Genomic DNA, 13,839 nt, shown 5'->3' on the forward strand with positions numbered 1-13,839 from the left:
GTTCTTACCAGGGGTTTTCCGGATTCTTCCTCCACCATTGTTACTGGCCGCCATGCATAGTCTATCGTGTGTTGAAATATGGCGTTAAAACCCACAACAACAACAACAACCATTCTTAGTGTTGTCAAATGAATATCGCAATACTAAAAGCTGTGCTATACAGATAGTTTGATCTTCTGAAAGACTAACAGGTGTAAGGTGAAGACTTTAAATTTTCAACAAGCACAATGGAGATAATGCTGGTATACCTGTTTCTTTCATGTATTCTGGCTGCTCATATTTCTTTAGATATCGTCATTTTGGAAATTGTACATTACCTAAGCGCACAGGTAATTAAAATGATTGCTCCCCTGTCCTAACAAAATCAGCCTGAATCAGTCTAAATTACATCATCTTTAGCAGTCATTAAAATAGGGAAAATACATTTTGCTGGACTAAATACTATCAGCTTCCTAAAGAGAGATGAATGAATTACCAAATATATACAATGTAAGAACATTTTATTGGCTTTTTCTGCAGTTTAAGTCTGGCAAGTGAAAATGACCAAGTGGAGCTAGCAGTCTTTTGAGTGGGGCACATCATAAGTATGGCCAAGCTGTATAATCTATAACACACACAACTCCTATCAATCATACAACGGCATCAGGGGAATTAATGGTTATATGAGCATTACCTAAGATCTACAATGTCGTTCTTAAATAGCCATTATAACTAGTGAGGAAATCCTGGGAAATTAATTTTCTTTAAAACTTTTACCATCTTTGGTGTAATAAAATAAATATGATAACACTAAGTAATTTCCACCACTTTTACCATCTCAGTATTCTCACATAAATATCTTAACACTAATCAAATCAAAAATAATATAATCATAATATGCAATTGCAACACTTTTGCCATCTTCAGTGCTATCAAATTGGTATGTATATTTGATTTGCATAGTGTGATTGACCTGTGCCTATACATGAGGGCAGTAGTTTGGTCCTACCTGACTAATGTAATGTTTTGTCTGTATGTGTATTTGGGTTTGAGTTATATATACATCTTTGGGTCTAAACTTAGGAGATTTTGGAAATAAGTTGTGTTAACAGTTGGATCAAAAATTGGTAGTTGCAGCATGTGTCACGTGGAATGGAATATACCATTATTTACATCAGAGTTATTCATCCCAAATATTAACATGAGTCTTAGTAGCATCAATTTTAGTTGTGCTTTAATTCGAGGAGTTATTTATTTTTATGTTTTTAATTTCAAATTGCTCATCGGTACTTTAGCACCAAATGACATCTGGAATTACTCTAGGATATTTTTCGATTATACCATTCACAGCATTAAATTTAAGAATACTTGCACATCAACACATTCAACATTGGAATCGAGTTTGAACACCACTGTAATTCATTAAAAATATTCTATACTTGTGATAGAACCTTTAGCAATACATCAATAAATTAGTAATATATGGGATTTAATTCAAAATATTGTACTTTGTCACTCTGTATTCAAGTCAAGGGAACTAAATAACTTGTGAAATGTTGGCTTGTAATATTTTAAGTTATTAAGTTTGAGATCATAGAGTTGTAACACAAATAACATGATGTTAATATTTGTCAAATCTAATTTACAGGATGTTTACCATCTCGAGCATTATCAAACAAATAAAATGAAGCTAATATTTAATTGACAAATCTAATTTACAGCACGTTTACCAACTTTACAAATATGAAACAAATACAACGATGCTAATATTTAATTGAGAAATCTAATTTACAGCATGGTAACACATAATATATCCAGAGATTTTTATTGAAGACCATTTACATTGAAAAATTGAAGATCACGCATGCAAAAATCTTATCAACACCAAAATCGTTGAGCTTCATAATTAAGGCCTTGACTGAGTCCATATTTAACTTCATCTGATAAGGAGAAACCAAATCATCATAATCCAGACCTTGTCTCAGTCTTTATTTATTTTCAGCATCCAATACAGATAAATCAAAGCTTCAGCTGCTTGTGTCCCAGTTACATGTGTCTCTTTGTGGATTATCATTTAAGAGTTGCATCCATCATGATGTTGGAATTTCCATTCCATATGTACCTTTTGATTGTCTTTTTTACATACTGAACTTTACAACAAAAGGCCCGAGGCATGTAAATGACTGTGTTCTGACCGATTCAACGATGATTGGTTTCAGACCAGAATAACACTACTGGCCTTCAATGAATTTCACCTTGTTTCCAGAATCATCCCATGATTTGTTGCTTTGATCCACTAACTGGAAACGATTAAACTATTCATTGTATATATTGACTCATTGGTGTCTATAGCAGCTTCTAGTTTGTTATTTCTGTGTTTCTGTTTATCCACCCATTTAGGAGACCTTAAGTTGACCACAACCAAATTAATGGTCATTGGTGACTGCTGCTAGGCAATGCTCATTCAGTGTATAAGCATTTGCTATATGCAGTCTATTTAATATGGTTCAATTATAGTTCTGTATCTAAACTGGCATGTGTGGTCCAACACTAACATTTAGGTATGTACTTCCTTTGATGCGCCATAACTATCACACTTAACAGTTAAAATGTGTATTTACTTTACTTGTGTCATAACTGTCATTCTTAACAACAGAACGTGTATTTAGTTCACATGTGCCATAATTGTCACACTTAACAGTTAAAATGTGTATTTGCTTTACTTGTCATAACTGTCACTCTTAATAATAAAACATATATTTACTTCACATGTGCCATAATTATCACACTTAAGATTTAAAATGTGTATTTCCTCCACATGTGCTTTAATGATCACAATTAATAATGAAAATGTGTATTTCCTACACATGTGCCATAATCATCACACCTAACAATGAAAATAAGCATGATGTGTCTCAAAGTAAATTAATAATATAAACATGGCAACACAAGGTACTGCAATTAAAATTAAAATGCACACATCAATTTTAACACACTGTGTACATAAAGCAAATATATTGATACCTTAACGCACTCTCTCATTAGCAACTATATCAACACATGGGAATGCAATGCAATTCCAACCAACATCCCTCATGAATACTAGAATCTAAATGATGAGTAGAAAGCAAACATATTGACGTTATGGAAAAACATATCAATACATGGAGTTGAAATTAAAATCCATGCATCATTAAGTGTGCCAAAGTCTAAATCTCTATGGAATAAACATATCAACACAGGGAGTTGAAATCAAAATACAAGCAACCTTGTTATATATATATATATATATATTTTTGTGTGTGTGTGTGCATGCGTGTGTGTGTGTGTGCAACAAATCAGTTGACATACGTGACGACAAAAAAGTGTAGTATGGTCTTCTATCATAGATATGTACTAGATAAAAGAGGACACACACACAAAACTATTGTAAGTATGGTCTCCTATCATGGTTATGCACTAGATAATAGAGTAGACACACACAAACACACACACACACACACATAACTATTGTAGTATGGTATTTCATCGTGGACATGCACTAGATAGTAGAGCAGACAAAACTATTTAAGAAAATTCAAGCATTTTCATTTTAAGCAAGATCATACATACAATCAGACACCTCTGGAAAGTACTTACAATAGATGACCATATTTAGTGTATCACCATCACTCACATAAATGTATAAACATTTCATGCCATAATGTTATCTTATCAAATTTGTTCAAGTTGATCTTTAGAAAGAGCTGTTTCGGGGATTTACTTTTAGCGATATGGTCCTTTTTGTGGTAGACAGGTATCATTCATAAATTGAAAGTCATACATGCCAGAATGTTTTCGGAAAGCTCAGTTATCTTCTCTTCAGCAATGCTTTGATGATAAGCAACGTTTTGAGCTTTTTCTCTATTTTCAATAACAGCTGCCATTATAGATGATGGGTTGGTATACTTTCTAAAGGCTGGATATATCTTTTGGGTGGAATGCCTTCTGACAAATATTTTCTTTTAGTAACAGTAAAATCTCCATTTTAGCACATTAGCCATGTTTGAGAGCAAACATTCAGCTTTTGTACAAACTTGAAAGGCATTCCTGACAAATTCTGTAAAGTTCTGTTCATGAATTGTAATGGTTGCATACTTGATAGTGGAGTATCTCTATTTGTACAAAACTGACATCGTCAGGACAGGACGATCTATGGCAAATTTGGTAATGCTAGTTAATACGCTTGAAACGTCAACTGTTGACAGATATGATGAATCAAAGACATGTCCATAAAATAAGCTCACTTGGCTAAGCAGCCGAGTAATTGCTAAATCAGAGACATTGCCAAGGCTTTCAATATGAAGACAAAATATATCAAAATATTAATAATTTTGTTTAGCAGCAATTGAGTACTAAATGCAATTTTACCAGTGACGTGGAAGAAAATATATGTAGTATCAGGGGAAAAAAAGTGCCTACACTCTACATCACATAATTTGCCTCTATTCACCAGTATATCTAGCAGAGTAATGTATATTATACATGTTGTCTGAAGTCCGCAATAACTAATATCATACAAATTCGTCCTGTAGTTGTATTTATGTACATGTAACAGAGAAATTTATATTATACAAATGCTGTCTCTAGTCCGCAATAACTAATATCATACTAATTCATCCTGTAATCGTACTTATGTACATTTAACAGAAAAATCTATATTATGCACATGTTGTCTGAAGTCCACAATAACTAATGTCATACAAATGCTTCCTGTAGATTTATCTGTGTACATTTAACAGAGACACGTCAATTATACACATGTTGTCTGAAGTCCAAACGAACTAATGTCATACAAGTTCATGTAGTTAAATCTCTAACAGTGTAATGTAACATGTACACATGTTGTCTGGTATCCACATGTTGGTAAGACTTCTGTGGAATGAGAAACCTCTCTCAACACTCATCTCAGTTGTTATGGCCTCATATACCCTTCACTGCAGACCGAGCTATCTCAAACACTGATTTGGCCTCATATACCCTTCACTGCAGACTGAGCTATCTCAAACACTGATTTGGCCTCATATACCCTTCACTGCAGACTGAGCTATCTCAAACACTGATCTGGCCTCATATACCCTTCACTGCAGACTGAGCTATCTCAAACACTGATTTGGCCTCATATACCCTTCACTGCAGACTGAGCTATCTCACACACTGATGTAGGATCATCTAAAGAAAACAAAAGTATGCATGATCATAGTCAAAATGGATTCAGCGTATATGATTATAGTATAAATGGAACTCTGCGGAACTAGGTATAGTAAAAATAGAAAATTGTGAATATTTTCATGGACTAAATGTTGACCAAAATGGAAATAATAATTTTGGCAAGGTTAAATAAGGCTGAGTGACACATTTTATAGCTGAACAATAAAGTCTAAAAATATCTATCAAATTCACATCTATATTGTATGTTTCACTGCCAGACTGATATGTACTTAATGCTAAATCAGCACCTGAAGACGATTTCTTCCAAAGGAAATAAAAATAATGTGCTCTCGCCAACACTCTAAGAAGAGAAGCAATGTGGCTAGTAACTCGAGTTTATAAAAGCCATACTTGCCTGTTTTTTTGCAATTGTTACAGCGCTCCAGCGCTGTCAATATTTGAAGATTAATATAAAAGTAGCTGCTATACATTTGTTAGCCAAACTATTTTCAGACATTTTACTTTTTCTCTCCAAAGTTACATAAAGAAGCTTCTGAAGGGCATGGAAATAGTTTAATTTAAATGTCTCATTGTTTTGCATGTACACATATATGATCATATAAAATAAAGGCAAGATGATTAATTTCTTTGAAGAATCTTGTAGTGTGTTCTTTGATGGTATGCCTTCTTGTCCAGAAGGGAAAATGTGGCAAATAAGAGCTATTATATATGCTCTGGTTTTCGTTCCTTCTTCAGGCACTTCATGTGGTGTACAAATGTTTGATTACAAAGCCTCTATCACTTATTCCTATAATGCTTGAACATCAGCTGGTTTAAGTTTTATTTACAGACTGATTATCAATGCTATAAACAAACTTCCACACACTAGTTTTATCTCTTGGTTGACCTGTTGAAAACTCCATGTCGAGTCCTACATATATCACCTGTTCTGTATTGTAACATCCTTTTTGCACTATGCTTGTGGTAAACAAAATTTCACAGTACATACCACAACAAATAGCAAACATTCACATCTGTATTTAAATGAGATTCCAAGAGCATTGTAATACTCTAAAGTACAACCAGCAAACCCTATTCACTGTATATTTTTCATGAACCATACTGCCTGTTCATCATTAACCTGATGAGATTCAAACTGTAGAGCCAAACAGTTGATACTGCATTTGTGTAATTTATTTGGACAGTTTGAAAGATTGTGATTGGTAAAATATCAATCTTGAATTTGGCACTAATTGGTCTTTAATAAATCAATATACAACATATTTAAATACAACTCAATCTACTAATTTTATCTAAAGTAATTTATTTCCGTTATCAGTATTTTTGTTTAAAGCCAAAATCCAGGTTAACTTAAACAGAAGCAAAAACAGAATTTTCACATAGGTTACATTACAATTAAAAGAAATAAAGTAACATTAGAATTAAGGGAAAAAGTAATTAGTTGTGGTTTTAATATTGATATTAGCAAATTATTAAATCATCAAGTAGAACATGTAGAAAATATACACTTCTACCAACAGTGCACTGTTCCTTCTTACATCACCTTATCACACAGCACTGACAGACATAATAAGATATCAGATCAGTATCAGTTTCATTCAGCACCAACTAGGCACCATAAGAAGTCTCCTGGCAAAACCTCCATGTCAACATTATTTTCCATTAGGAGGAGTAGCGGTATGAAGATTCTCAAGATGGATGCCATACATGTGGTCAGATGAGCACCATTATCACTGAGAACCAACTACAAACATGTATTATGACAAGTTTTCTCATGAAAACTACATGATATATGACTTTCTGTTTTCTATTAGGAATGACCAATTGGCTTCTGTTGTGTCATATTGGATGTAAGATCAGCACCGAATCGATTAAGATAAGCTAAATATCAGGGAGAGTCTTTTGGTGAAGACCAATGTTGATATGACTTCTACCTAATAGGTAACGGAGCTGTCAGATTGGCATCATTTTCATTTCAGACCAGCTAGATATCATGTAAAGTCTTTCATTGAAAACTTCACATACATAAGACTATCCATTCAGGGAGAATAACGATATTAAGATTTTCAGGGTGGAAAATGTTTTCATTTATGACGACCCGGATATTATGAGAAGTATTCAAGATGAAAACACTACATCAATAGGAAGAATTTCCAAGATGGTTTCTGGGTTATCTCAAATGTCTGAGCAGTACTATCTGTATTTAGGACATACTTGACCTTGGGGTACATTTACAGTTTCAGATAAATCCTCAAACTACTTTAGAAGCAGCAGAATTGATCAAATTTGTGCTAACATATGCACCGACAAAAGGCCATCCTTATAAGTTCTTCTGGTCTAACGGTAAGGAATATGATGTAACAATAACACCAGCCTATATACAGCCTTTCGTAGTTATTTAAGGTCAGCAAAGCTAGCAGATCATACACAAGGAGTGTCCCAGAACCAAAAAGATATTAAACAAATACATTAAACCCTCCATGTTGGACAACATGTGAAACTGGAAAAATGATCTTACTGGTTTGTGATGAAAAATTGAAGATCCCCAGTATATTTTAATTCTCAGTTTATTCTGTTTGGCTTACCCAGTGACACCTTTGGATAATCTGTCTCACAGTTTTACAAACTACTGCCATAAATTTAAAACAAATTGTTGACAATAAGCCCACATACAACTATTTTACAAATGGTGTGGGGTGGGGCTTTTCAAAAGTCATATCATGGGAGAAACGCTTCAAAAAGTCTCTGTAAAAAGTATAATAACAACTTTCCAGCAAAACCAGGCAGCACTAGATCTATATCCACAATGTTTTAAGTAAACAGTAGAGACTATGATCTGCCTGTTAGGATGTGTCATTAGATCAAGGTCTACACATCAGTATGTAAATATAATAGAGCTTGGTCTTGCACTGTAGCACATGACAGCAATACTAGATCTATAATTCAGCATGTGGATAGTATACACATTGATCTGCCAGTGTCAGTAGCATTAAGTAAACAGCATGGATATTGATCTGATGTCTGTCTTTAAGGACATAATCCACCCCAAATATTACCCCATATGCATTATGACTATCATGTTACCTTTTCCGCTTCAGGAAGAGAACACAGAGTTTCACGCTCGTTACATTTTCCACAGCTTTCCAGTCAAGATGGATTAGTTATGATTTTATGATTTCAAACAATTCTTTGGTACAAGGTACACCAATGCAAGAAACAGCCTGTTGTGTCTGTTGTATGACTCATTCTGAAAGATAAATTTAGATTTAGTTATCAAACGCTATGCCTACTTTGACGAAGAGAATAAATCTTCTCTAGTAATTCCCCACCGATTACACATAGATGCATGGTTTCCTATATATCATATAATCATCACCTCTTCTTAACTCATGTTCAAAGGACCAACATAGTGGCCATTCTGGATGCTAGGTTGGTCAAGTGGTCTAAAGCACGCTCTGTTATGGATCACTGCCATCTCACCTCTGTCTGCATGGGTTCGAGTCTCAGATCTGGCCAATATGAGTATGTTAGAAAGCTTGCCAGTAGCTTCTCATGGGTCGGTGGTTCTTTCCGGGGTATTCCCGGGTTCTTCCCCCACCATTAATACTGGCCGCCATGTATAGCCTATCATGTGCTGAAAAATGGCGTTAAACCATACAACAACAACAACAACAACAACTGGATGCTAGGTTCTCTTTCAGAATCAACTAGACACCTTAAGGGACCTTCAGTTGAGATACCAAATGTCAATATAACTTTCCATCTAATGGGAGTGGGTACAAGACAAATTTCAAGATGGGCAATGTGGTAACCATATTTGAGGTCAGATTGGCACTATTTTCATTAAGGTCCAACTGGATATTACAAGTGATCTCCAGGTAAGAATACCATGATGACGTGACGTTCCAGTTAAAAGAGCATAAACAACACAATTTTCAAGTTGGATGTGAATGTGACCATATTGAATGTCAGCTCATCACCCAGGTCTGAGTTGGTATGTTAACAATCTTTCAGCAGAAAACAATATTGCTATGACTTCCCACCTTACTCATAGGACAGGCCCCAAAAATTTGGACAGTTTCTATCCAAGGTAATATGACACCCCAGCTGAATGGTCCTCTGCTATTAACATCCCATCCCAAGCCCATGCCTGTGTGAGCCTGATGAGTTCTTCCAGGCTGGTGTAAACTACTGTATGCACCTGGTTATTAGTTCACAGAACCTCCAAATATTGCAATTGAAGCAAGTGTTTGGACAATATAATGAGTGTCGTTTTATATGCATTTCATTACTATAAAGGCTTATTACTTCATATGTTTTTTTCTTCCAGCCACATAGAAACATTCTATATGGTTTTATGAATAGTCCATATAAATGTTGTTACATCCCACATTGTAATTTGTCGGTCTCAAAGAATAATGCACCTGCTTTTTTAATTTCAATGAATGTGCATTTTAAAAACAAAAAAATATCACATAATACTTTTAGAAATTCTAAGATGTTAAACACATGAACTTATGAAAAATTTATTTGCTACACCCCATTTTTACATATGACTCTTCTGCTGTAACACTTTTGTACAAAATATGTTAAACATCTATTGCAGACTGCACTGTAAATTTATAAAGTTCAGTGAATGAACTTGATATTTATTTTCCAAATGATGATATGTAAATTAAAAGTATTGTCAAAGTTTACATAAATATTTCGTACATCCGAACCAGAACACATCAGAGGTAACATCTATGGTAAAATATCAACTATGCGTCTATCCATGCTTATTACAAGATCCTAGAATTATTTGAGCATATTATTTACAACTGTTCCAAATGCTGCCCTATGGGGTACACTGTCCACATTGTGTGTTATTTCCAGGCATTTTGATTGTCATTTGCCTTACTTCTTCAAAGGACAATGCAGCTGCATTGTAGATCTTTGGACAGTACAAATCCTTTAAAAAGGAAATGTATGCATCAATATTTAGCATTATGGATGAAACTGACTCATCTAACTCATGGATTTCCATGTGAAAGAGTTTGAAAAGCTCAAGACCTTGATTGTCAATGGCTTTCATTAAAATCTTTTCATGTGAAATTCCATAATGTTGTGGCAAAAAGTCATTTCCTCCCATGCACAAAATGATGGCAATCAGAGCCGCCGAATACTTCTTATTGAAGTATCTTTCAATAATTTCTATGATTTTGGAGATGTTGTACAGTTCAGGCTTTTGTTTCTGTAACCAAACATGAACAGGGCGTGTAAAGGTTCCAGTTTGGTTTCTTTTCCAGTGGAGACTGATACCAAATAGGTGAATTAGGAATGTGTCGATATCAGCTGATGATACAAAGTTGACAACAGAATCTCCATCAGACAACTCAGTATCAAGCTCCTTCATCCAATCAAGTTGTGCCATTTCTGCTTTTCCCTTTCTCTGCCTGATGTTAGACAGCTTCTCCGTACCAACAATTCCTGATTCGGAAGTAAATCGAACTCTCAGTGGTGTTGTGAAAGGACAACATGTGCAGGGGACCTCTTGGCAATGACATGCTGTCAGCAGAGCTTCACTGTCTATATCCAGTATAATATTTTGCTTAAGAAGAAGCTGATCAATGTGATTGCCTAAATAGGAACTTACAAGTTTCTTGCCGTCGCTGTTCCCACGACAGAGGGCTTGTGAAATTTATCTTCACTGATCACCTCTTTTTCTTCCTTCAAATGTAAGATAGATATTTTTCCTTTAGAATCCAGCATTTTTCTTGTATGTGCTTTTAGTGTGTCTGGTGTGAAGGAATATTTTTCCTCACATATAACAATGTGACGTAAATTTGGAAGGTGTCCTATCAGCTTGTGAAGAATTGCTTTTGATACGTACTCTAAGTACTGGTCTCCAGTCGAAGCTGATGTCTTGAACTTCACACCGGCAAATTCTACAACTGAAGCTTTCGTTTGTTCCTTTATGGTTGGTGGAACAGCTTTGAAATCTGTTAGGATGAACTCATCTAAGTCTGGCAAATCTTCCTTTTGCTCACTTGTAGCTCGAGTATCAGATATTTTCTTTATCAACTCGAGAAGAGCTCTTTTCACATCAGCCAATTTATTAGTGGATGATTTTGTCCCATCTGGCTTAAAGATTGACTGACAAGTATTCATGGAAGAGCTTAGACAGTCCACAATCGTTGTCATCTTCTTTACTGTCCTTTTTCTTTTCTCCTCGCTTTTTTCTTTCATGCTCTTACATGGTGTAATTTTTGGTATGCCTTTAGTCCTCTTGATTGTTGACCCTTTTGATCTTTTTATTCTGTTAATGAGATGTTTGGGTCCGTTTATCAATTCAATATTAGGACAATCACTAAGTGTCATACCCAATAGACACTCTCTTGCTGCATATCTGTGAATCAAGAATGTTCCTACCTATCTCTTCTGTGGTTGAATCTAACATCTCTTGCTGAACCTCTGGATTCTCCTTGTGATATACATTTCTTAGAATGGGATCAAAACTTGATGACATTCCCTTTCTTCGATGTATCAGACCAACTGTTCTTACAATATGGCCCAAGTCATTATCACTGGCTTTTCTTCCCATGTACCTTTCTGAAATTTTGGATGCTATCTCTTCTTCTTTTGTTTCATCTTGCTTAATCTTCAAAGCATCCTCTCCTGAGATGACAGACTGGATTACTTTATGGACTTGTCTCTGCTCGTCTACTGTGGACATTCTTATCATTACATTGCTTAGTGTGGCCCCTGGTCGAATACATTTCTTTGCATCTCTGTGGTCAATCTCTCGAGCTGTGTCTAATCCAAACCTGACAATACTACCATTGTGAGAGGTACTAAATAGAGTATGTTTCATTTGTCTGTGAAAGTGACTTGATTTGTAATGTTCTATCAAAAGCCGTGTGCAAAATCTAGCATAACTGGAAGCGCCATTTAAGAATGAGAATGAAGACTTCACACCGGCCAGTAGTAAGTTGTATCCATCTTTTTTCATCCTAGTCTTTCAGCAACGGCGATGGCTACAATTTCGTCACAATGCCTCATTATATCAATATGCAGGGAAAACGTTTTATTCTCAGTGGATGTTTTCTTAATGAATTCTTTCAACATTTGTCCCCATCTCAATTGAAGCTGGCTGACGGATAACTCCTGATCACACAATTTTTCTTCCAGCTCCTCTGCATGTGAATGTGGTAGCGAGTTGATAAACGTGATGATAACCGAGATATGCAAAGCTGCTGACAATCGCCAAACATTTCGCGTGGCTGTCTCGATGTCCTCGATACTTGCCAATTTACTGCAGTCTTTTTCAATATCATCATCTCTCATATATTTCAGTATATGAATGAGGCCTGATGTTTCATAAGCTGATATTAAATTCATGATTTTAGACTTTCTCGAGTGCAGTACTGGAAATTCTGGAAGAAATGTTGCATACTTTTTGTTCCCATCTATAAGCTTACAAAGATTTCTGGCAATCTTGTAGTCAGGTGCAAACAGAACCTTATCATTTGTTTCACTCAGCTCAGCCTTCTCCAAAACATCATCGAGAACCACTTTCAATGTGGTTATGTCGTCATCTCTACCAATGGAGGGTGGAGGATGGCGGCATAATAGTGGCGGTGATGGTGTGTTGTTTAGATCCTGATACTCTAGTATGCTACTATCAGTACTGCAGACAACAGTTTCATCTTTGTTTGTCACAAATGGTATCTGTATGTCTTCAAGGAGGGCTTGAACATCTTGGAGAATATCTTTATTTAGCACCAACTTTTATTCTAATATCTGAATATTCTTCCTCCTCCTCTTCCTCTTCTTTTCCTCTTTTTTCATTCATTTTATCTTTATACATAAGATGTACATCCTCCTCATCTATATCACTGACATCAATATATGGTAACAAATCACAAGATACATTTGGATCATCCTGGATGTTTTTCGTATCCTCGATTGTATCCCCATTACTGTCAACTGATGTAATGGAGGTAATGGTTCCATTAATGCTCTCTATATCTTCACTGGAGATGTTTATTGGGAAGTTTTCATTTCTATCATTATTACTAATTTTATCCATTTTATCCAAATCATGAATGGACAAGGATGAAAAGCTTTCATCTAGATCCACGTTTTCTTCTTGAAATTCTGAATTTTCCATCGAAGCCGCTTTGCCTAGAATGTTTGTGAAGGGCTGTAATGATGTAAGTCTTGTCCATATGTATTTCAGGCCCCATTTGGCTTGCTGCTGAAAACGTTCAAAAGCACACTCTTCATCAGAGGTCATCTTTAGTAGAACCCATTCTAAATCTTCTTTTTTCAGCGGTGGTGCTTCCTTGCATGCACAACCTTCTTTTTCTTCACACAGTGGAAGATGCCATGTTAATACATCCTTTGAATCCTTTGGAATGCCTTTGATTGTAATGGGCAGGGTGCATGGTTGATTTATTCTCCTTTCACCAGGTTGTGGGTCAGTTTTCATGGTGAGCTGGACCAGACTGTCCATGAAAATTATAAGACGGCAGTCTCTGAGACAAACCAAATGTTCAGAAGATGAGACATCACTTGCTTTTATATAGCAAAGTGGATATGGTTTCAGATACGTTTTAAAGTGACAAAGTTCTGGATCTGCAGCTTTCTTAAGACGTCTGTCTCCAT

The 13,839-nt window shown here is 35.5% G+C and overlaps 1 protein-coding gene across 2 annotated transcripts in view; it reads right to left on the minus strand.

Moving 5' to 3' along the window:
- Positions 1–483: 483 nt before the first annotated feature.
- Positions 484–13,839, minus strand: part of LOC149787257 (uncharacterized) — a 63,683-nt gene continuing 50,327 nt past the window's right edge. For both annotated transcript variants that reach the window (XM_089977763.1, XM_089977762.1), the window contains 2 exons: positions 8,275–8,437; positions 484–5,190 (listed from right to left, as the gene is read on the minus strand). The gene's annotated coding sequence lies outside the window, so the exon portion shown is untranslated. The remainder of the gene's footprint in view (positions 5,191–8,274; positions 8,438–13,839) is intronic.

The sequence above is a fragment of the Sinohyriopsis cumingii genome, chromosome 12, assembly GCF_028554795.1.
Source record: "Sinohyriopsis cumingii isolate HCF-2022 chromosome 12, ASM2855479v2, whole genome shotgun sequence".
Taxonomy (NCBI): domain Eukaryota; kingdom Metazoa; phylum Mollusca; class Bivalvia; order Unionida; family Unionidae; genus Sinohyriopsis; species Sinohyriopsis cumingii.